Below are 27,237 nucleotides of genomic sequence, written 5' to 3'. Positions count from 1 at the left end.
GACTCACATCCACCATGCACCTCACACACGACCACAACACATTCCTACAGACTCACATCTGCCATGCTCCTCACACACCACCATAACACATTCCTACAGACTCACATCCAGCATGCTCCTCACACACGACCACAACACATTCCTACAGACTCATATCCACCATGCTCCTCACACACCACCACAACGCATTCCTACAGACTCATCTCCACCATGCTCCTGACACACCACCACAACGCATTCCTACACACTCATATCTACCATGCTCCTGACACACCACCACAACACATTCCTACAGACTCATATCCACCATGCTCCTCACACACCAGTACAACACATTCCTACAGACTCATATCCACCATGGTCCTCACACACCAGTACAACACATTCCTACAGACTCATATCCACCATGCTCCTCACAAACGGCCACATCACATTCCTACACACTCATATCCACCATGGTCCTCACACACCACCATAACACATTCCTACAGACTCATATCCACCTTGCTCCTCACACACGACCACAACACATTCCTACAGACTCATATCCACCATGCACCTCACACACGACCACAACCCATTCCTACACACTCATATCCACCATGTTCCTCACACACCACCACAACACATTCCTACAGACTCATATCCACCATGCACCTCACACACGACCACAACCCATTCCTACAGACTCATATCCACCATGCTCCTCACACACCACCACAACACATTCCTACAGACTCACATCCACCCTGCACCTCACACACGACCACAACACATTCCTACAGACTCACATCCGCCATGCTCCTCACACACCACCATAACACATTCCTACAGACTCACATCCAGTATGCTCCGCACACACGACCACAACACATTCCTACAGACTCATATCTACCATGCTCCTGACACACCACCAGAACCCATTCCTACAGACTCATATCCACCATGCTCCTCACACACCAGTACAACACATTCCTGCAGACTCATATCCACCATGGTCCTCACACACCAGTACAACACATTCCTACAGACTCATATCCACCATGCTCCTCACAAACGGCCACATCACATTCCTACACACTCATATTCACCATGGTCCTCACACACCACCATAACACATTCCTACAGACTCATATCCACCATGCTCCTCACACACCACCACAACACAATCCTACACACTCATATCCACCATGCTCCTCACACACGACCACAGCACATTCCTACAGACTCATATCCACCATGCTCATCACACACCACCACAACACATTCCTACAGACTCATATCCACCATGCTCCTCACACACGACCACAACACAATCCCACAGACGCATATCCACCATGCTCCTCACACACCACCACAACACAATCCTACAGACTCATATCCACGATGGTCCTCACACACGATCACAACACAATCCCACAGACGCATATCCACCATGCTCCTCACACACCACTAGAACACAATCCTACAGACTCATATCCACCATGGTCCTCATACACCACCATAACACAATCCTACAGACTCATATCCACCATGCACCTCACACACGACCACAACACATTCCTACAGACTCATGTCCACCATGCACCTCACACACGACCACAACCCATTCCTACAGACTCATATCCACCATGATCCTGACACACCACCACAACACAATCCTACAGACTCATATCCACCATGCTCCTCACACACCACCACAACACAATCCTACAGACTCACATCCACCATGCTCCTCGCACACGACCACAACACATTCCTACAGACTCATATCCACCATGCACCTCACACACGACCACAACACATTCCTACAGACTCATATCCGCCATGCTCCTCACTCACCACTACAACACATTCCTACAGACTCACATCCACCTTACTCTTCACACACCACCACAACGCATTCCTACAGACTCATATCCACCATGCTCCTCACACACGACCACAACACATTCCTACAGACTCGCATCCACCTTACTCTTCACACACCACCACAACGCATTCCTACAGACTCATATCCACCATGCTCCTCACACACCGCCACAACGCATTCCTACAGACTCATATCCACCATGCTCCTCACACACGACCACAACACATTCCTACAGACTCATATCCACCATGCACCTCACACACGACCACAACCCATTCCTACAGACTCATATCCACCATGCTCCTCACACACCACTACAACACATTCCTACACACTCATATCCACCATGGTCCTCACACACCACCACAACACAATCCTACATACTCATATCCACCATGCTCCTCACACACCACTGCAACACATTCATACACACTCATATCCACCATGCTCCTCACACACCACTACAACACATTCCTACAGACTCATATCCACCATGTTCCTCACACACCACCACAACCCATTCCTACAGACTCATATCCACCATGCACCTCACACACGACCACAACACATTCCTACAGACTCATATCCACCATGATCCTCACACACCACCACAACACATTCCTACAGACTCATATCCACCATGCACCTCACACACGACCACAACACATTCCTACAGACTCATATCCGCCATGCTCCTCACACACCACCATAACACATTCCTACAGACTCACATCCAGCATGCTCCTCACACACGACCACAACACATTCCTACAGACTCATATCCACCATGCTCCTCACACACCACCACAACGCATTCCTACAGACTCATCTCCACCATGCTCCTGACACACCACCACAACGCATTCCTACAGACTCATATCCACCATGCACCTCACACACGACCACAACACATTCCTACAGACTCATATCCGCCATGCTCCTCACACACCACCATAACACATTCCTACAGACTCACATCCAGCATGCTCCTCACACACGACCACAACACATTCCTACAGACTCATATCCACCATGCTCCTCACACACCACCACAACGCATTCCTACAGACTCATCTCCACCATGCTCCTGACACACCACCACAACGCATTCCTACAGACTCATATCCACCATGCTCCTCACACACCACCACAACACATTCCTACAGACTCATATCCACCATGCTCCTCACACACCTCTACAACACATTCCTACACACTCATATCCACCATGCTCCTCACACACCACTACAACACATTCCTACAGACTCATATCCACCATGATCCTCACACACCACCACAACACATTCCTACAGACTCATATCCACCATGATCCTCACACACCACCACAACAGATTCCTACAGACTCATATCCACCATGATCCAACGGGACAATGCCAAGGCTATGTGGTTTAAACTAACATATTTATGTGTCTTGAATTCCAACTAAAACACAACTCACAGTTGTTTGTCTAATTAAACGCATGTGTGACATAGGCAACTATGTTACTGAGAACAGACGACGTGTGGTCATATCTTGATGCTGCAGTTAATGACTCGGACAGGTTGAACTAGTAATTATAAATTGGCATTCCAGAAGCAGATGGTGACATATACATACTCCATCACGTGGTTCAACAACCAGTGGTTATCCGTGGTGTCTGTGTAAAGGTCTTCTCTCGAAATGACACCCGTATTACTCGCTAGAAGGTTAGAATGTTTTGTATGATTAGTTGGTTTGGGAGAAACTGAATGTAATTAAGTGCATTTCTTCCACCTTCCTCGATATGATGATATTGTGTTGAGTTGTGTCCCTTGATCATACCAGCATTTACTTGTCATTATTTAAAGTTTCAGATTTGTAGGATGGGTGTAGAACACAGAGGGTGCAGTCATCTAAGAGGCTACCATTTGCTATGAAGGGCTGTGTCGATAGTTGTAGGTTTGAACTCTGCTTTCCAACAGTCATGTTTGTTAGACCTAACCCGGTGCTGGTAGGTTTCACCAAAGATATTTACATCTCACATCTGAGAAAAAATATTCTTGACTATGCCCAAATGCTATGGTATAACTGCAATTCTATTAAAACTGGTAGAACCCCAACTAACTCACTCACTCACTCACTCACACACACACCCAATCACTCAGTCATGCACCCGCCGACTAACAAGAAGAACAAGTCATGTGAAACCACTGCACTTTATCACAAGGAAACAATACAGCTGTCAGGCCAGGTCATCTGTGTTTATTAGCTTTTCACATGAGAAAGATGCTTCAAATGAAGAACTGAAACGGGTTACTGCATAAATCTCACCTAGGAAGGTGATGATCTAGACTGGGAGAGCTTGGAAGGTGATGATGTAGACTGTGAGAGTTAAAATGGTGAGGATGTAGACTGGAGAAGTAGGAAGATGATGATATAGATTCGGAGAGGTAGGAAGATGATGATATAGATTCGGAGAGGTAGGAAGGTGATGATATAGATTCGGAGAGGTGATGATATGGCCTGGAAAAGCTAGGAAGGTGGTGATGTAAACTGTGAGAGCTATGAAGGTGATGCTGTAGATTGGGAGAGGTAGGAAGGTGTTGAGTGTAGACAGAGAGCTAGGACAGGGATGATGTAGATTGGGAGAGGTAGGAAGGTGTTGAGTGTAGACAGAGAGCTAGGACAGGGACGATGTAGATTGGGAGAGGTAGGAAGGTGTTGAGTGTAGACAGAGAGCTAGGACAGGGATGATGTAGATTGGGAGAGGTAGGAAGGTGTTGAGTGTAGACAGAGAGCTAGGACAGGGACGATGTAGATTGGGAGAGGTAGGAAGGTGTTGAGTGTAGACAGAGAGCTAGGAAAGGGATGATGTAGATTGGGAGAGGTAGGAAGGTGTTGAGTGTAGACAGAGAGCTAGGAAAGGGATGATGTAGATTGGGAGAGGTAGGAAGGTGTTGAGTGTAGACAGAGAGCTAGGACAGGGATGATGTAGATTGGGAGAGGTAGGAAGGTGTTGAGTGTAGACAGAGAGCTAGGACAGGGATGATGTAGATTGGGAGAGGTAGGAAGGGCATGAGTGTAGACTGAAAGAGCTAGACCCGTCATGACTGTTGGCTGATAGTGATCTGGGTCCACTAGCACAAAGCAAGCTTAGCGCTAAGCCTATATGTTGGCGTATTTGAGTTACAATCGTTGTGGTGCTAAGATTGCTTTGTGCAAGTCGGTCCATTTAAACTGTTTGTACATCCAAGGTTACAGTCACTAATAGCATTCAGTTTCAAACACTGCAACATTCCCACATTTCTTCAACCGCCACTAAGATCACAGTTTTAACCAACAATTACATTCATACTGCTAACTGCAGCCAAGAATAGACCCTACATCCCCAGCCACAACCACACGAACATTCACATCTACATCTTCACCTTGAGTCGACACTACAATCAATGCCACAACCACTGTGATTAAATAGTGTACATCACTACAACAGCGGACGTGTTGTCACCCTTTGGAAACTATCCCAGGACGATACTGAGCACAGCCAGACCAGCAGCAAACAGATGCATCACTATACCAGGCTTCGAGTCTCACTGTATATACACTGATTCAAGCATACCCACATGTGCTGTATTGTATTTGATGGTTGGTGTAGTAGTACTCTCAGTCCTTGGTGCCGTTCTGCAAAGCGAACTTAGTGCTAAGGTGAGCCATACCTTAACACAGACTTCAGGTAGTTTTAGCGTTAAGGTGGACGTAACTCCCATCTCTTAACATAGACTCAGGTAGTTTTAGCGCTTAGGTTAGCTTGGACAAAGGTAGCCAGGCCTACTGACGGCGACTTAGTGCATGAAGAGCCTGAAACGTTGTACATATAAGCACTGAAAGACAGTATACCAATATACTGAAACACGACAACAATAGATACAAGTGGTAATAAAGTGAATTTTCTCTCTCACCCATGCATACGTTCAGGTGGATGTGCTAACGAGATCAACGACGAGGATATGAATTATAACCACCCAGATGGATTAGTTTTCTTTCAATCCTAAACTTACAATTTGGGCGAAATTAACATATTACAGTTGTCGCATTAACTTAACCCTGCCCGACAGCTGAGAATTGTGAGCACATGAGTTCTATGCAATATTGATCATTTATGCTGCTGCACACAATCGTTTTGTGGAAACCATTGCTATGGTTGACACTGCTGTGCAGCTGACGTATTCAAAAGCATATTATGCTGAACAGTGTGCATTTTTTTTATTCTTGCCTTTGCATACGAATTCATGTACCCAGTTATTAGAACGCTCGTAAATGTATGAGTTGATCTGGGTGATGCATAGATGTAACAAGGGCGTGATTATAACGAATGTTTCATACGTCTGTTCATGTGTTGTATATCTGCGCTGGGGCAGTGGGGTAGCCTTGTGGTCAAAGCGTTCGCTCGTCACGGTACTGAGGACTTGGTTTCGATTGTACAATGTGTGGAGTCCGCTTTTTGTGTTCCCCACGTGATAATGCTGGAATATAAAAGCGGTGTAAAACCTAACTTGCTATTTCTGAAATGTACGTTTGTACATTCATGCGCTGGTTTGCACGGATGTGTCCCGTGTCAGTCATGTTTCCGGCTCATTAGTCAGTTAGACGTGAATAGATCTCATGTGATTTGAACCTTTATGAGTCAGAGATGTGTCAGCTGCACATGTCACAATCAGTGTGCAAAACTGCAGATTTGTCACGTGAACACTTGTCAGTCCTTTCATCAGTTGATCTGGGTGATGGGGTAACCCAGTTATTAAAGCGTCTCTCCGAGGACCCGGGTTCGTTTCTCCACATGGGTACAAGGTGTGAAGCCCATTTCTGGTGCTTGACGGAATATCCATAAATGCGTCGTAAAGCTGAAATCTCACTCACTCACTCACTCACCCATTCACTCATTTATGAGTTCAGTCAGAATACATGGGTTAGCTTTAAAAAGTCCTCACTAAGAAATACCCGTGAAGATCCGAGTTAGAATTAGTCATCAATAACCCATGCTTGTCATAAGAGTTGACTAACGGAATCGGATGGTCAGGCTGACATAAGTCACGGTATCCCTGCTGGCTAGATCGATGCTCATGCTGTTCATCACTGGATAGTCTGAATCAGATACGATTATTTACAGACCGCTGCCATATAACTGGAATATTGAGTGCGCAGTTAAGCAGCCGTCAATCAAACCTCCTTTCAGAGAAAATGTGTAACTTCGGAACAATGGTCTTTCTCCAAAACTAACGTAGAAATTGATAGCAGCCTTGATAAATAAGGAATAAGGAAATGTTTGTTTTTGAGCAGACGTGGGTTGTTTGGGGTAGTTTCGCATGATGTGTAAGGTCACAAGGGACACCCACGGATGAGTTATTCGCTATGAGGCAGCTTTGTCCGGTCTGATACAAGGAAGGAAATTCGACCCACATAACACTCGAGGTCTGAATATTTAGGCAACTGTAGAGGAACACTCAGGTTTTTATATATTACTGAAAGTTCGAATGAAGAAAATCCGCAAATTCAAAGCTGTGTAGAGGCCTTTTACACGGAAGCCGTATGGGGTTATTCGAAGTTTTTTCTTGACAATTTCAAGATACTAAACTGAAATTTCAAGATATTAAATTAAAATATCTAGATAACAATCCCGAGATTTCAACTTAATATCTTAACATATGTATTTCAACATATATGTAATATGTATCTTGCAATTTCAACTTAGTATCCTGTAATTTCAAGAATAAAAACGCACGACCCTAAAAGGCTTATTGGTATAATAAAGGCATAATTACGGTACGATCAACTAGATTTGTAGAGTTCTCATTACGTGTCAATAGCATGCAGATCAATGACGGCATGAGGGTATTAGCTTTGTATCAGTAAGGTCATCATGACCCGCCATATGTGTAGTTATATGGTTATATGGTGTAAACGATTCTCTTGTGAGACAGGATGCGTTGTCATGACAATAAGGTCTGCTGCCGTGGCTATCATCCAATTTACGCAGAATATTGACTTACGGACTAGACGGGTCTGGGAAAGGATAACCCTGCGATTCGTTTGTGACTATGAATTAGTTACCACACTCATACAAAATACATGCATGTGCTTCCTGAAATCCATTATCTGGTTCCTGCAAAGCAGTCTTATGACTACGAGTGTGTTGACAACCTCGAGTATGAGATCGTTTCACTGTTAAGATCGTGCTTTTGAGCAAGGCCTTGGCGGGAGGTGTTCTCACGAAACTACAGCTGCTTTACATTATAATTCACATTTCTTCAAGTTAAACCGAACCCACCCAGGCTACATCCGAGTAAAACACGCCATGATGAACAGTGAATACAAGACTGTCTTATAGAGTAAAATCAGGTTAATCTACAAAGTGATATCTTGATCAAACAACTGTTTGAGGCAACGATAGGCATGAAGTAACATTCCTTCTTTACGATCCAGTTATAGTCCCCTCCGACGAAAAACATACGGTGATAGAATAGATGTTATAATGTCACTCTTAAGACCGTCACGCCGATTCCGCACATGGGTGCAATGTGTGAAGCCCATTTGGTGGTCCCCGTCGGGATATTGCTGGGACATGGCTGAAAGCGGCGTAAAACTAAACTCACTCACACATGGACAGCTGGAACCTAACAGTATGCACATATGCATCCCTTTGTATTATTTTACCAGTGAGTAGTCGGGAAACTTGTTGCCGGAATGCCTGGGCGTCACAGACCCTTTCGGTGGTTTTGCCGAGTGTGACAAAAAATGGAAGACTATATTTGCTCAAACATTTTATTTACCATAAACAGGTATTGCAAAATAGCAAATACAGAATAAACATAATTTGAGGATTGGCACATTCCATGTTTAACGACTAGTAGAATACGTATAGAAACCAACTACAGCATACCATAGGGGCTTCTTTCACAAAGCAACTTTTACTAAGGTGAACCTTAACTCCCTTTCTTTAACCTTAGTGACTTACGATCACTAAGAGTTTCGTGGAAGGAGGCCCAGTTCTCCATGGGAGAGAAACAAATTCACATTAATATAATAAATTAATAACAGCAAAGCCTGTGTGACTGTAGTGTTAGACTTTACGCTGGTTAGTTCACTACTTCTGGACACGGTGCCAAGAATGAATACACCAGTTATTCTTCAATGCGACATTTCGAAAAAGTTGCAGATAACACCCTCCTTTACATATATTTCAATACCCAAAAGGAACACAGCTAACTTCCATGCAGTTTTGAATTGTTTATACATACTGAGATGACGACATGGCAATGTCAACATGAACATCAGTGACACGTATACCGTCCCCCATACCTTACCATAACATCAGTGGCACGTTTACCGTCCCCAATACCTCAACATAACATCAGTGACACGTATACCGTCCCCAATGCCTTATCTCAACTTCTAGAATGCCGACCAAAGAGGCAATACGTCATGCCTATTCAAATACCAAGATGCCGGCCATGTATGAACAGCAAGATGGTTAGCCTTGTATGAAAAACAAGATGCATAACCTATATGAACAGCAAGATGGTTAGCCTTGTATGAAAAACAAGATGCATAACCTATATGATCAGCAAGATGGTTAGCCTTGAATGAAAAACAAGATGCATAACCTATATGAACAGCAAGATGTCAAACGTTGTATGAACTCAAAATCACAACCTGCCAAGTCTCTATAAAGACTAGATGCTTATAGTATATGAACAATAACATGCTAAACGTTATATGAATTCCAAAAAAGAAACAACCGTTTGACAAAATACTTTCACAACTTAGTGGAATTCGACAAAATAAAACAGGTAGATTCCCTACAACGTATGGGGGAAGACAATAATGTCATGATAATGCTCAAGTAAACTGGTCGCCTTTGGAGGCGAATTATAAGCTATTATTTCTCTCCCTACGGCCAGTGCACAACCTTGTCGATAAAAATACCAGTTTAACTGAAAACAGGCAGATACACTCTCGACGGGGTATCCCCTTAAAAATACGCCAGTTTGGGAATATATACATGTAATGTTCCTCAGTTGTGAATACTTGTAATGTACCCAATTCACAAAGGGACCACTGGATTCAGTTTCTTTACTACCGAGGATCATTATACAGAAGCCAATAGTTCCACACACACGGACGCACGGACGCACGCACGCATCCACACACACACACACATTCTCTCTCTCTCTCTCTCTCTCTCTCTCTCTCGTTATACCAATGCTCTTATTCAGCTTTGAAAGTATATTTGCTTATCTAAATGATTCCATCAAATGCTAGTTATGTTTCGCAATGTAACCTTGAGATTCTCCTCTACTCCCTATTCAGCCTCCCAGGTCTTGTCTGGCAGCTGAAGATTCGCAAGTGTCTTCCATCTTCACTCCCAGAAGCACAGCCTCCCTCGTCCAGCTCTTCAATTTCGAAAGGTCTTGTCCGGCTGGAGATTCTCAAAGTTCTTTATTCTTCACTCCGAGAAGCACTGCCTCCTTAATCCATCTCTTCCAGATCCATGGTCTTGTCCTGCAGCTGTAGATTCTCAAGGTTTATTCATCTTCAGTCCCAGAGGCACTGTCGTCTGTCCTCCTTCTCCTCCTGCTCTTCCAACTCCCATATCTTGTCCGGAAGCTGTGGCCCGGGGGTGAGGGCGAAGTCAATCTGTTCATATACCACCGGCTCCTCCCTTCTGTGTATGATGGGTTTGCCGTCGATCAGAGTAGGCAATTCAAGGGCAAGGTCGGCGTAGGTCAGACCGTCATCATTCTGAAATTTTAACACAACTGCACTTACAAATGTCTAAATTTTCTATAAAGGGAATTTATTCCGTGACTGAACCCAAATCTGCACCTGGTACATTTACTGAACCAAGCAGTTCACTACTGCAGAAAATGCGTTCTCTTTGAGGTCGTTGCAACTTAGAGTCGTTTCGGCATCGTGTCAGCCAATCACGGACGTCTCTTCCCGGAACGTGACAGGATATGTACAATAAACCTACCATTTCGCCACAGTTGTATTCGGCAGCGACTGGTCCTGCATAGTCGATTAGAACTGCATTTTCCGACTGGAGACAGCAAACATATGTATGATCACAACATGATAATGTACCGAACACACGATATCTTCATACACAGGCAAAGTGTAGCGCAAAATAGTTTGCGCAGCAGAACGAAACTGACCAGTCTTCGTATATGCGAGCGAAGCGAGTAAAGGTTGGCAACAAACGTCCCTCGCTTCAGTCCGAAAAATATTTTTCATGTCAAAATAAAATATCGCCACCATCAAATATAGACACACATTTACTCACAGGGTTGTGCTCTCAGATTTCCAACCTCATACGTAACAATTACTCACGTGAAATATATTTTAATCAACGTTTTAAGCGCCACTGGTGCTCTCACAGAGCGTTCTTCGCCTCCATTACCCCTGTCAGCTTCCGGTTCAGCGGAATGAAGGAACAAGAATAAGCAGAAATTAAGAGGACACATCATATTGCCCAAATTTCTCATTAAATTGTTCCAGATTATTTATCTCATATGCTGTGGTTATTGTTAGAATTTTAGTAACAGTTATTCTAAAAAGGCTCACTCCTGACGTAGCGAGTGGATGAATGCAAGGGAGGTAATTGCGCAAGTAGTTATTTTTGCGGGAAATACAAACACAGTAAAATGTGGCCATACGCTGGGACAGATGCCGTCAGCTGGTACGTAATATGAAGTAAAATTAAACTTATTCCTTTTCTTGTTACGAAAAACTGTTCCATGTGATCTAAGCACCGATTTGACGAAAAGCTATTCTTTTCATTTCTTGATCAATTCTTATCAATACAAAATAGTTCTGTTACAAAGCAAAAGATCGTTTTCACTGTAAACGAAAACCGTGACACCTCACGACAAATCCACTTGATGACTTGAAATTTAAAAACAAAACATCCATACCTCAAAGTAAATGTCTTTCCTGTCCCGCATTGTCCTGTTATAAGGAGATTGTGGCCTGCCTCAGCAACAGCAATGCAGTTCCTTTGCTCCTCATTCATGATTAATCTGCACGACGACTGTCATCTGCGAACTTTGCGGAGGACATGCGACTCGACAAGTGCTTTCAGAGTTACCTAACCTGTTCCTTCATTCCGCTGAACCGGAAGCTGGCAGGGGTAATGGAGGCGAAGAACGCTCTGTGAGAGCACCAGCGGCGCTTAAAACGTTGATTAAAATATATTTCACGTGAGTAATTGTTAAGTATGAGGTTGGAAATCTGAGAGCACAACCCTGTGAGTAAATGTGTGTCTACATTTGATGGTGGCGATATTTTATTTTGACATGAAAAATATTTTTCGGACCGAAGCGAGGGACGTTTGTTGCCAACCTTTGCTCGCTTCGCTCGCATATACGAAGACTGGTCAGTTTCGTTCTGCTGCGCAACCCATTTTGCGCTACACTTTGCCTGTGCTTCACACATCCCATATACTAAATATATTGTTCAGGCTCTTTGAAAAGACTTGTAATGTTAATGCCCATATATGCCTCATGAGGAACTGAAGGAATTGGTAAGTTTTGTAAGTTTTTGCATTGCGTAATATGAATATGAACATAATGTTATAACATTGTCATTGAAATTATTGATAGAAGTAGTGAGAAAATACTGTCCTTCTGCTAGTGATACGTAAGCCTGTTCTTAATGAAAGGAAAACATTGTTTTAGAACATTGTCTGTGGCCTCGACCTGGTAGCTGCGAGTTGTTTTTTTTTTTTTTTTTTTTTTTTTTTTTTTGTTCTTCTGTTTAACCTACAGCCACTGGTGAACTAAGTGATGACATATATTTTTGTTGACATATGTTTTATGATATGTTAGCTGTGCTTTACGCAACACTCAGCAGTTGACGTCAATGGGTGAGTGAGTGAGTTTAGTTTTACGCCGTACTCAGCAATATTCCTGTCTGAACCAGACAATCCAGTGATCAACAACATGGGCATGGATCTGCGCAGTTGGGAACCGATGACATGTGTCAACCAAGTCAGCAAGCCTGGCCACGAGATCCCGTTAGTCGCCTCTTACGCCAAGCACAGTCACCTTTTATGGCAAGCATGGGTTGCTGAAGGCCTATTCTACCCCGCGACCTTCACGGGTCAGTTGACGTCAATGAATGAACGAAAAAATCAATGGTGTACATAATGAGCATCGATCGTCGCAATTGCATTCATTATCTCACGGGGCGGTGGGGTGGCCTAGTGGTTAAAACGTTCGCTCCTCACGCCGAAGGCCCCGGTTCGATTACCCACATTAGTACAATGTACGAAGTCTATTTCTGGAGTTCCCCCGTGGTGATGTTGCAGGAATATTGCTGAAAGCGGCGTAAAACCAAACTCACTCACTCACTCATCACCTTACGTTGCCCTTTTCTTATCCATGTCTTTACGACACACTGACTGAATGGTAATAAATTATCTTCCTGTCAGTTTTGTATTGTAGGAAAACAGTTCCAGTACCCACTTACCGATGGCCCTGCGCCGGCATAAGCCCTGTTCATGAAGTGTTTGCATTGAGCCTTCTGTACCGTGGCATAAACATCAGAGACTGCGGAAAAGAGAACAAAGTAAATGAACTATAGAACAATTGTGTGAGATTGGTACTGAAGCCTTGGTGGGCCATTAGGGGTTTCGCTTTTTTCAACTTATTTACTTGAATTTTCAAGTTTGTAACTTAATAATTCAACATGTACATTTGGAAATTAATGAAAATTGGACCCAAAAGGCTTCTATAGGATGGCTGTGAAATTTCTGTAGGACGTCAAACTTACAGTAATCTCTTACAACAAAGACACCTGATGAGTAGGTGTCTAAAACAGCGAGTGTGTGTGCGAGTTTCGTGGAAACCTTCGTTGAAGTGCTTTTTTGTACATCCGTCAGTGACACGACTACAGCTTGTGTTAAACACCTATGGTCTGATGCTGACAAAGAAAGAACCATATTTGGGGATTCGCACCCATGACCATAGTTTCTTTCATGACAAAGGAAAGCCATTAAACACGGTGAATATCAGTGCTCTAGACGGCACCACCATCCACACATTGTAACAGAAAAGACAAACGGACACACCGCTGAGGTAAATAGTTAGGGGCTCAGATGACGTCATGGGGTGTACATGACGTCATGTATAGATCACCTTAGCTTTACGCCGCTTTCAGCAATATTCCATCAACATCACGGCGGGGACACCGGAAATGGTCTTCATTAAACCCGTATGGAGAATCGAATCCGGATCTTCAGCGTAACGAGCGAACGCTTTATCCCCTAGGCTACCCCACCGATCCTCACCTAAGGTGATACTCACTGACCACAAGGATAGAAAGGTGGGCTATACCTTCTCTCCTGCGCCTTCTCCTTTTGTTCACCTTGGCATACAGGTCTGTAGGTAGAAGTATATAGTCAGAAACTATTAAACTAAGTATTACCAGGAGAAATAATATCAATGGTTCTATAGGCGTTTGTACCGCACTCAGCAATATTCCAGCTATGACAGCGGGTTGTAACATCGAGCCTCGACCAGACAACCTCGTGTTTAACATCATGAGCATTGACTTCAGCAACTGGGACATGATGCCAGGCATAAATGAAGCAGACAGTCTAACCGTTAATATTTTGTGAAGAGCATGTCAAATCTAGATTTTCACGGGGTAGATTACTTGTGTTTGTAGATTCTTAAAGATCTACTTGAAATACGTATCTATTACGTAACAGCTTATCATTCAATCACCCAATCCTAAACACTGCTTGTCACCCAATCCTAAACACTGCTTGTCATCCATTGCACCCTGCAATCAACAACTGTGTAATCAGTATTACATTGTACGTCAGTGAAGCATTTGTGTGTGCATGTATATGAAATTTTGCTTAATATTTATCACAAGGAGTGGCTTGTCAGAAAATATGCGACAGCGCATGGTGCTTTTCTCGGCCTGTGGAACATTTGGCCGACCTACAGTTATTCCAGTGACTCTTTACTCTGCAGTAAACGGCATGCTACCAATAATGTGTGTGACGTAGATGAATGAATAAACAAATTTGGATTTACGCCGCTTTTAGCATTCTTTCAGCAATGTCACGGTGGGGGACACCAGAAATGGACTTCGCATACCGAAGAAGGGAATGGAACCCTGACTTGACGAGAGAACGCTTAGCCACTGGCCATGGGCCACCCTACCTCTCCTTGACACATGAAATGCAGCACAAGGGCATTGGTATTACTCTGGTCATGTGTGGCTGATTAACTATAGCGGATTTTCAGCTGCTTCGTCTGAACACCTTGCTTGTTTGCGAACGCGTGTTTTTCCCAACATGTAGTTCAAGGTCACTTTATATATCATGGGGTTTATCTTGTTTCTAATATTGGAACATCATTCATCTTCCTTGATTACAGGTCCTGTCTTCCGGGCAAGCCGGAAGATAACAATATTCCATGAATGATTTCCAAATGGTCAAGTTGATTAGAAACAGACATCAAGTACAAGGAATTTGATACAAATACAAGTACGTGGCGTGTAGCGGTTAGGTAGGGGTAGGGGTTGGGAAGGGGAGGGGTGTGTGATGATTGGGTTGGGGTTGCGTTGGCGCGTGGCGGTTGGATAGGGGTGGGGGTTGCGGGTGGGGTTTCGGACGGCGTGTGGCGGTTGGGTGGAAGTAGAGGTTGGAGTGTCGTGTGGCACTTGGGTGGGAGTGGGGGTCGGGAGTTCTATTACCTGTGGGGTGTTGCTGCACACATGTTCAATAAACTGACCTTGAGTAATGACGAAGAAAAGTTCCACATGAAATCTATGTGCATAACCCATTAAGTTTAATAAAAATCCCGCCTTCCCCTGCTACTTCTTGTGCGACCTGATGTACAATGGCGTTCTCCCGATAAAATACTTAAATTACATATATCACGTTTTATGTGACCACTGACTGTGTCACTATTACTAGACATATCTTATCCAGATAATAATCACTACTTTCAGTTATTCGTTTGTTTGTTGCGACATGTTGCGCTCAGCACACCGAACCCGTGTCTTCGGCATAACGGGACAGTGGGGTAGCTACTAGTTTGTGGTAACTGCGTTCGCCCCTTTCGGCGAAAATGCGGATTTGATCCCTCACTTGAGTACAATTTGTGAAATCCATTTCTGGTGTAGTCCAGATATTGTTGGAATCGCTACAAACGACGTATAACTAAACTCACTTTCCTCGGCCTGACGAAAAATCTCTGGACTATCCCACGCCCCTCCGAACAGTGAATGATGTGCAGTGCATTCATACAGTCCGCACGGTATACGAATAAGTCTGCTGATCGAATGTGCCGACACGCTTTTGCAAGATTTCAAACACTTACCACTTGGATCTTGTTGAAATTGTGCTTCGTTGTCAGCCATACTGCGGTCTCCAGCCCTAAAAGACATGCATGAGGTGAAGGAGTAAGCAATTCATATCATGCCACGGCATACATCAGACTGCAAAGTTAAACTTCGAAAAAATAAACCTTTAATTAGTTAGCTGCAAATGCTGATATTAGATATTACCTACTTGAGCCTACCTGGCACCAACCACTTCTGTGATTATCTTGAAGTCATAATGCTCACCTCGAAAGTACAAACGACAATGCTAATCCTGTATCCTTTTCTTTCTTTTCAGTACCTTAACTTATGAGACAAACACTGAAACGTATTTTGTTGGAGTAACTCTGTACCTTATCTTGTAGGAGTAAAACTGTACCTTAACTGGTAGGAGTAAAAGTGTACCTCAACTTGTAAGAGTAAAACTTCACCTTAACTTGTAGGAGTATAACTGTACCTCAACTTGTAGGAGTAGCTCTGAACCTTAACTTGTAGGAGTTAAACTGTACCTTAACTTGTAGGAGTAAAACTGTATCTTAACTTGTAGGAGTAACTCTGCACCTTAGCTTGTACAATAAACTCAGTGCGCCTAGAGGCAGCAAGAGTTGTATACTCCCCAGGGAGTTGAGATTGATAATACGATGTGATGCTGAGACGGACATCCAATGGTCGAGGGTAACAAATACCAGGGCCTTGAGCAAGCACTAGTTGCATGGATATGTGTGCTATATAAATATCCATTAATAATTTGTATCAGTAACTGTGTACATTAACTTGTGGGAGTAACTCTCCACCTTAGCTTGTAGGAGTAAAAGTGTACCTTAACTTGTAGGAGTAAAACTGTATCTTAACTTGTAGGAGAAACTCTATACCTTAACTTGTAGGAGAAACTCTATACCTTAACTTGTAGGAGAAACTCTATACCTTAACTTGTAGGAGTAACTGTACCGTAACATATGTGAGTGACCCTATATCTTAACCTGTATGAGTACACCGAACTCGTAGGACTAAACCTGCACCTTAACTCGTATGTAAACGCTGTGGTCTTCTCATTGTTCTTGAAATGATATACTGGCAACAGATATCTGCTGTTGAGAGTCCTCACCTGTACACTTTACCTCCTGAAATAGATAAAACATACCCTAGTGTAATCACTTCTAATGCAAATTATCATTCAGAAAGGATTCAAATGCGCCTACTGTAATTGAAGTAATAAAACTGAAGAGATGCATGACAGGATATACGACAGCAGCATAATTAATAATTTCTCGTATCACCACAAAGACAATACCTTTCTTGGTCCTGTTTCTTCGGAAAACGACGGCGACGATGACGAAAGCGATGACCACAATGAGGACAGAACAGGCGGCAGTCACAGGTACGATGGGGACTACACCAGATTCAGTTAACTCACGTGCTGCAACATTCACCATAACAGCTTTCCTTTGATTCAATATACATACAACATATTCCATAAGATCACATTGAAATGTGTTCAAATGGAAGCAAGAGTCGCAAATGTCAGGATTTATTGGAACTGGTTTGTTTGTTGAATTATATAAATGATGTATGTAATAGAGTAAATATATAATGGTTTTGTTCTCCTCGGTTCAGATCTGATTTTTTTGCTTTTGGGGAATCTGAGAGTGACGAATCACACTGACTTGATGTCATATCATCAGATTAATAGTCAAGATTGACCTCCTGATCCACATTTTGGTAGATACCTGTGCAAAATCTCTGTGTGTTTTGAGAAATTTGAAGTGAGTAAACACTTAAACAGTCAATGCGGGTCCTATGCAAATATAATTTTAAATGTTACAATAATCTGTAACGAATGTATGTTTGCGGAATCTGTGCAGGCCTTACAGAGGACCTCCGGTGTCAGGTTCCGTGATGCACTCCCATGGCTGTTGTTGACGTGACACGTGTACTGTCCAGACACAGACACATCTACAGCTGGCATAGACAACACAGCCTCCCTGTGTCCTGTAATCACCATCTGTGTGGATGTGTCCCACCAGGTTACAGTGCAGGCAGGGTTACAGTCAGCAGAACTGTTAGAGGTTTCCCCTCTTCTACCTCCAGCTTGTCCCTTGTGCCTTCAAACAGTATCTGGACAGGTCCATCTGGAATAATTGATGTGCGATGGTGAGGGGAAAACACATCTAAGATACTTCCCTCGTCATTTGGCGTCAGTTACACTAATTAAGGAACACCAAATAGTGCAATACTGATGTTATGCACAGTTTGCACAATCAATAATCATTAATCAGTCGCGACCTTGATCATCACAGTCAACCCATTTTATGCCATGACAGTCATTTGGAATAAACACGGTGATGTACTGTGACGACACATAGTTACGATTTTAAAGCTATAGTTGAACCATGAGTAATAATCTGAACGTTGAAATGTATCGTGTCAGTGCCAGTTGAGCGCCGCCAAGTTACATACAAATGTCACGACGCAATTGTTCCGATAGGTGACACTGGCGTCACATATTCAGTGACGCTTCACGGCTTGTTTCAGGTCGTATTGTGGTCGTGTCTGGGGAGGTTTTTAACAGATGATTATGGTACTTCAGAAGGTAAATGAAAAGTTAATGAGAGAAAGCTCTGTCTTGTGTAAACATTTGCGTACAATATAGAATACAGAATAGTAGAAGATACTCTAAATATACTCTAAATGTCTTGAATTTTGCCATGCGTGGTTGGTAGTGAGTCTCTTGTGTTCCTTATTTCCCTAATATTTTAAATATTCTTGTTTTGGCCTGCATTCGTTGTCGTAGCAACAGATTCATTCAATCTATATTATGTATTGTGCTGATCTGAGCTCACATCCAGATTAACAACAGTGATGTGACATAATTTTGAAGTATTCGTGTTTGAAGTATTTGAAGTGTTTCGTTAAACCTTTGAAGCTGAAAACTTTCATCACAGATTTTGGCTATGTTGTCGTTAATTCCGATCCGAACCACCAAAGTACTGTTATAATAATGATTCAGGACATGAGGGCTCTATGACGGTGTTATACTCAGAGCCGTAGTTGCAAAGATATGCGAGGTTCCTGTACCGTAAACAAGGTAGTTCTTACTCACATGGGACATCCAGTACATGGCCGAGACTCCAGTCAGACTCCAGCCCCTCCTCCACAGCCTGGCAGCTGTAGTTGTCTCCATGGTTCTCTCTGCTGACGTGGGGTATTGTCAGGTCATCTCCACTTGTAAGAGACTCATCACTAGATTCTAGCAGGGTGCTGTCCCTCCTCCAGATGTAGGTCATGGTCAGACGGGGGTGGTCCGGGGGCAGACTCCGGGAGGAAGAGGAGCATGTGAGAGTGACATTCTCACCTGATACAGGTGAGGCAGGTCCGGTGATGTTAGGTGTGGATGGCTTTTCTGTGAACAAATGAGTAAATCCATTGATACAATAATGCGAGTGCCAACCCCCCCTTCCCCCCGATTTTACGAACTGTTTTTACATTTGAAGAATTCATCGTTATTGCCCATAACATATAGGCTAGTGACATGTTAATATTCGGAATTTATAGTTAAATACTTACGTGCTACAACGACGACCTGTCTACATCCAGTAACATTCTCTCCATTCGTTCCCTGACAGTAGTAAGTACCGGCGTCCTGTACAGTAACATTGTAGATGGTAAACCTCAGCTGTCCGGTCTGTGATGGTGAGCCCTCCCCGGTGTATCTGATCCTGGTCCTGTAGTCGGTGTGACTACTGTTGAGTACCTCTACACGGTGTGACTTGGGCTGGACCAGTAACAGTCTCACAGATACCGAACCATTCACCCATACATAATATATAAAACTGGCACTGTCTGGGTTCACGGTCATGTTAACATCTTCACCAACACGAGTAACAGTGTATTGGTATCCAGTTATCATGGAGGCAAGAGCTGTATACGAAACGGTAAATAGAATCAGAAGTCGATAACAATGGATGCAAAAGCAAATGCGGAAAAATAATACGTAAATTAACTCTACCACAGATTCAAAATATATGTCAGTTTTCGAAGACAGATACATACCAAAACCACATAGTGTAACGGCCACAGAGGAAAACAGAAACATAGTCACCACTGTGGCGAGTAAAAACTGACAGGTACAGTTTCTGATATTATGTGTCACATTATGTAGTTTCACTAGATGATACTTCCCTATAAACATTTCCCGGTGAACCTTACGTTATGCTACGATATTATATACTCTTGTGTGAATATGTCCTCATTAAAGCCCACAGTGTACCATTATGGTCGTTTCATAGATTTGGTTGATATATAGAGGATAATATCAATTAAAACACGTCACTTCAGTCAATCACTCAGTGGTTAAAACATGTTTGAGGGTTTTGTCCAAGGATCCTCATTTGAGTGTTTGGTCCTTATGGGTTTTGTCCTAAGGGGTTTTTTGGTCCCAGGAGACTTTCGTCCACCTTTTTTTGTTTGCTTTTTTTGTCATAAGGTCACAATTATTTCATGTCAATTCTGCTGCTAATAGTGACCTTGAAAACGCATCACCTTTCTAATCACATTTAAGCGGTTGTTTTTCAAAGGAAATCGTTGGAATGAATAGAAACCCCGATTGTTCTGTCCGTCTACGTTGTGACTGAAATATTGCCGATGTGACAGTAAATCTTAACTCACTCACTCACGTTTTAGTTGTCACTCAGTCTTTCAGATTCATAAAGGCCAATCAACATGGTCAGACTTACCCGACAAAAGACAAACACGCGAGATACCATGACACGTGATGCCCAGACTTACTCCTAATGCCCTGCCAAAGTCTCTTGATTCCTTTTATGAATATTGCACTAATTGACAACTCAACGTAAATGTATAAAACACAAAACTCATAGTATTTGGTTCAGGCCCAGGTTAAATCGAAAAATGATAATTACATTTGGGGAGAAATGTATATCTAGGTATAAAACTACACAGAAGCAAAAACGGTTACTAGCATGAGTGAAAACGCGTCAAAAGGCGATGAATAGCCTGCTGAAAAAGTAAAAATACTGAATTTACCTCTTGATTGTTTATTACTGGCATTTGATCGGCATATTAGCGGGAGACGTAAAACGTAGTCATGGGTAACAGTAGGGTTGCTGTTGTCACTAACTGTAACGTCATACTCATGATGTCGACCTATCTATTACAGCTGTGCGGCGCCTATGACGACACTTAGTTTTCATTAACCACCTGAAGAGTCGTGGAACGGCGAAGATCTTGTGGACACACACACACACACACACACACACACACACACACACACACACACACACACACACACACACACACACACACACACACACACACACACACACACACACACACACACACACACACTGTTACGGTTAAGAATTTTCCCAGACAAACCCCCTGTGAACCAGCAAAACAGAGCAAAGACAAGTCTAAAACAATCAAAGTTTGTATTATTTAGTAAAGAGAGCATGTTAAACAAAGTCACAATTCAATTATACAATATCGATTTCAAATACAATACAAATGAGACAAAATCTAAGGCAATGTGTCACAAGATATGTAGTAAACACACCAAAGTCTTAGCGGGAGAGAGAAACAGTCATACAGAATGCAACACAGTAAGCAGTCTGACGGTGGCTATGGAGATGAAGTGTTGGCAGCGATTGATGATGGTGTAACGTAATGTGACTGTGTCTGTCCCAACACGGCAACCATCCCATACATATACCTTCAGTCATTTCGAGCACATAACCATCGCCACCAACGTGGAGAGATATAGAACAATGTCGTCGCTTCGTGCTTATTTGTTTTACAAAAGAGAGGTAACTCTAAAATACTGCCTTAGAGGCGTACCACTTAAATAATTTTCAGTAGGAAATGTGACCCATAATAACGAACAGTAAAACCTTTAATACTGTAACCCAATAACAAGTACCGCAATAATAATTAATAACTACTCAAATCACGGAAAACACACTCTCCTAACACTCTCCCTCTTGAGGAAAAAAAGTTTCGTAGAAACTTTCTGTTACAATCATAGCAATAATAATATAATAACATGACATATAATAATATGAGTAATATGAAAAACTTCTTGCAGAATTACTGCGACATAATGCAGATACATACATACAGCATCATCAAGTCATCATACATTTATACCCTGGAAAGTGCATCAGCACAAACATTGTCTTTGCCTTTAATGTGTTGGATCGCAAGATTGAACCCTTGCAAGGTCAAACTCCACCTCATAAGTCTTTGGTTCTTGTTCTTCATTTTGTGAAGAAAAGTCAAGGAATTGTGATTAGTAAAACACTTCAATTGGCAAAGTGGTGGTACCAAGGTGCACTTCAAAATGTCTCTTTCTCAGTGGTAGAATAATTTCTTTGGTGCTCGTCAAATTTGATTACACGATGCCATTTAGAAAGTGGTCAAATGCAACATATGTCATATTTGGGATTTCACTTTCTCAGTAAAGTACAAATTCGAACCAGCACCCTCAGAGTCAGACACCTACTCGCCAGCACACAAAGTCAGCCAAATTTCTTTGAAAAATAACAAACTGGATGTTCAGTTCCTGAATCATCCTCTTGAATCAGGACAGCACCTGCACCTACACCACTGGCATCAACTCGCAACTTAAATACTTTCTCAAAACCTGGTGCCTGTAATGCTGGAGAATTCATGGGTATGGCTTTGACTTTTTCAAATGCAGTCTGACAACTGCCATCCCACTGAAATTTTACCTTTTCCCCAAAAAGGTTGGTAAGTGGTGATACAACATCTGAGACGTTTTGACAAAACTTTCTGTAATAGCCAGCCATACCCAAGAATCTCATGACTTCTCTCTTAGATTGAGGCACTGGAAAATGTACAATTGCTTCAACTTTAGCATGAACTGGTTGTACCTGGCCGTGCCCTGCAACATGCCCTAAAACAGACCAAACGGCATCACTTTGTATTGATACAGTCCATCTGGAGTAGCGAATGCCGATATTTTCCTTGCACGGTCTGTGGGTGGAATCTGCCAGAAGTCCTTCAGTAAAACGTATGCGATAAAAAGGGTTTTATGGCTTCTGTAACTCGTCAATGCTTACAGGCACTGATGAGAGTTGCAGCTCGCGTGTATTCTGGTAGCGTTGTTGAGTGCTTCGAATGTTTTCCTAGTTCAGTCAGTCAGTCCGTCTGTTGTGGCTAAATGCCACATGTTTTAGTTATCCAAGCCAATCACTGATAGCCAAACTTTCTTCATCCGGGTAGTCGCTCGGACCGGGTATATAAGCGCTGGAGCGCCTGTCACTAATGAGTCCGTGACGACCAGTAACTGGTTGGAGGTGAGAGCTCCCCACTCCGTACGTTCTGCATCAGAACGAAACCCTTTTCCCACCCCCTCTTAATATGTTTGATTAACAATAAAGTTGTAATTGTTAGAGATAATGTAGTGCCAACAGAGTGAATGGATTCATTTATGACAGCTTAGTGACTCCATGTACTCCGTTTTAGTTGTAAAATAGTAGAGGTTAGAGCAAGTAGGAAAGTAAAAGTCGTATGTAGAGTCTGATTTAGTTGGGTTTTTGCGGGAGGATTTTAAGCACCTTTATTCTTTTTTAACATGGTGCATTGTAAGTTTACTGCAGAATCTAGTTGAGTTAGCATCAGTTGTGACACAGTTTGTAGAAGTCGTGAGTTGTTGTCCCACGTTGACTTGTAGCTGTTAGATGTTTACTGCAGAACCTAGCTGAGTTCGCATCAGTCGTGCTACAGTTTGTAGCAGTCGTGAGTTGTTGTCTCACACTGAGTTATAGCAGTTAGTTGGTTACTTCTAAGTAAGTGGCATGTAGACGTTGCGGGTTGTTGATGCATATTACTTTTGAATCGAGCGGGCACCAGACCTGACTCGTGAATGTTATCTGTGAGACATTGTAATTTTTGCAGAACTTAGTCAGGTTGGTATTAGTTGTGGGAAATGCTTCTGACTTGCCTCTGTGTTATGTTTTCATAAAGCTTTAAGGTTCTTATAGGTGCAATTATTTACACTATGTTATTATAATAAATAATCTTTGTTAAAACTATATTGAGTTCAGTTGTCATTCACCCCGCAACAAAAAGTGGAAAGAACCTGGGGTGGTAGTACGAGCTTGGCCATCAAAGTTTCCATGAAACACCTTTTTATAAAAACACACAACGCAAAGTCCATTGATGGCCAGACCCGTCCTATTACATTTACTTATATACCTAGCTTGACCAATGCGATCAATGCAATCGTCCATTCTCGGAATAGAATACCAATCAGTTCGTGAGAGTGCATTGACAGCTTTCATGTCAGCACAGCAGCGCCAACCACATCCACTCTACGGCACAAGAACACATGGTGAACTCCACGGACTGTCACTGGGTTCAGTGATGTCAATGTCCAGCATGTATTGCACCTCTTTCCGCAGAATTTCACGCTTCACTGGATTCATCCGATATGGGTGTTGTTTTACAGGCAGAGCATCACTTACATCTATATCATGGCTAACAACATCAGTTCGACCAGGCACATCAAGAAGTAAGTGACAGAACTCCGGCCCAGATTGAAGATCTACAGCATATATCAGGTGTACTACGTTCCAGCTACAGTTTTAAATTCCTAACACGGAATATAGAGGGTTTTCTGTCAAAGGTCGACAACCCCGATTTTATTGCTTATATACATAACTTTGAGTTTATCTGCCTAGTGGAAACATTTCTCGATAATTTAACAGCAATAACCCAGTTCTCTGCTTACGACTTGTACATATCCAAAGCTCATAGAATAGCAAAGGCTGGAAGATTATCTGGCGGAGTGGTCGTTTTGTTGAAAAGCACTCTAGCTAGTAAATGCCAACACATTTCTCTAGATATTGACAATGTTGTCTGTATCAAACTAGATAAAAGTACAGTTGGCAACAATAAAGGTGTCCTTGTATTTGCAACATATGCACCTCCTATCGGCTCAACGTTTTATGTTGCAGCCGACGGCACAACCGCTGTCGATGATATTGACCAGTGGCTGACAGACCATTCAGACCATGGATGTGACGTCATCAGTTGCGGAGATTTGAACGCTCGTGTAGGTGTCCATAACAACCCACCAGACACACTCGACCTCCACGGTCTAGACGAAGCTGCATTCCCGGAGGAACCCTCAGTGCCTGTAAATTAAAGACATTCATGCGACAGTTCTGTAAACACCTTTGGTCGTAAACTGATTGACTTTTGCTTTTCTCATAATTTGTATATCTTTAACGGCAGAACGCTAAGTGACAATACAGGAGAATTTACTTATATATCCCAACAAGGTTGAAGTTGACTACTTTATTGGTACTGCTGATTTATTCTATATCCAACATGATGTTATAGTCGATTCTAGAGTTGAATCTAAACATATGCCCGTGATTCTCTGTGTCGACTCAGTAACAGCTTCTGCTCGTAAACTTGCGAATGATATATCTTTTAAGCCTATGCCACATGCCGAAGGCAGTTTTACTTTCAAGTGGAATGATAACAAGGCATCGGAATTTTTAATTTCCCTTAGTAACTCATGTCCCTCACTTCAAGATATGGTGGATGAAGTTGACGGTAACCTTAACAACAGTTTAGATATGTTTGTGAAAGCAGTTCATTCCGCATCTCAATGTATGAAAGAATCCCTTAAAAGTGGGTCAGTTGGCGATAATACAGGATTTTATACTCTGAAATGTAAAAAAGCTAAGCGAGAAGCACGACAGCATTTGAGATGATTTAGACGTCACAAATCATGTGAAAATAAACGTGCCTACTTCAAGATGAGAAACAAATATAAAGAGTAAAGAATATTTCCAGACGTGATAACAGAAACTGTAATATTGAACTTGATAGCTGATTGAATCATTTTAAGAATGTATTCCAAAGCATAGATCTACTTGCCGCTAATAATGATACATCCGTCCAAGATGACAATCTACTTGAAGATCTTGATTTAGACATTCTTGAAGCACCCATAACTAATAAAGAAATTCATGATGCAATCCAGCACTTAAAGAATGGTAAATCCCCAGGCAGTAATCATATCATAATTGAAATGTTAAAATGTTCAGAAGCCGTTATTATCCCGTTCTTGGGCAAATTATTTAACAAGTTGTTCAATGATGCTTTATTTCCTGACCAGTGGTCAAGGCAATTATCATCCCACTACATAAAAAGGGTAATAGAGACAATCCTGACTGATATCTATACTCTGCACTTTGAGTAAAATTTACACATGCATACTTAATGCAAGATTGACAAATTGGGCTACCCTAAGAGACAAATTGACAGAAACTCAGGCTGGTTTTAGAAACGGATATTCAGCAGCAGATCACATTTTCACATTATATGCTATCATTCAGAAAACCATACTGAAGAAAAAAAACAAGGTATATGTCGCCTTTGTCGATTTCCGAAAGGCCTTTGACTCTATCGACCGTAAAAAACTATGGCAATGTCTTTATGCAACTGGTTTAAATGGAAAGATGCTTAGAGCACTGAAAACTATTTATAATTCGGCTAAAGTCTGTGTAAAAAGTAATAATATTTTATCAGATTATTTTGATTGCCCAATAGGATTAAGGCAGGGATGTATTCTAAGTCCTCTCCTCTTCTCGTTTTTCATCAATGAATTGTCATTAGAAATCACACAACACGGAAAATGTGGTGTGCAGTTATTTCCAGATATGCTAGAAATCCTGTTATTACCGTTTGCCGATGATGCTGTTCTAGTTTCTGACGCTATATCGAGGTTACAAAGACAATTAAAAATTCTAGAATCATATGCTGACACGTGGGGGTTGACTGTCAATCTAGAGAAAACCCAGATTGTTGTTTTTAGGAGAGGTGGACCGTTAGCCAGAAATGAGAAATGGTTTTATAAAGGTGAACGTGTTTTAACAGTTGACTCTATCGATATCTAGGTATTCCTTTTTTCATCTTCTTGTAAATTCAATAC

General features: G+C 42.3%; 1 pseudogene; it reads left to right on the top strand.

Moving 5' to 3' along the window:
• The window catches only part of LOC137267201 (uncharacterized), a 74,695-nt pseudogene extending 64,312 nt beyond the window's left edge, over positions 1 to 10,383 (top strand).
• Positions 10,384 to 27,237: the final 16,854 nt, after the last annotated feature.

Source organism: Haliotis asinina, chromosome 1 (genome assembly GCF_037392515.1).
Source record: "Haliotis asinina isolate JCU_RB_2024 chromosome 1, JCU_Hal_asi_v2, whole genome shotgun sequence".
Lineage (NCBI taxonomy): Eukaryota > Metazoa > Mollusca > Gastropoda > Lepetellida > Haliotidae > Haliotis > Haliotis asinina.
Note: the sequence above shows the minus strand (reverse complement) of the source record. Positions and strands in the feature narration are given on the sequence as shown.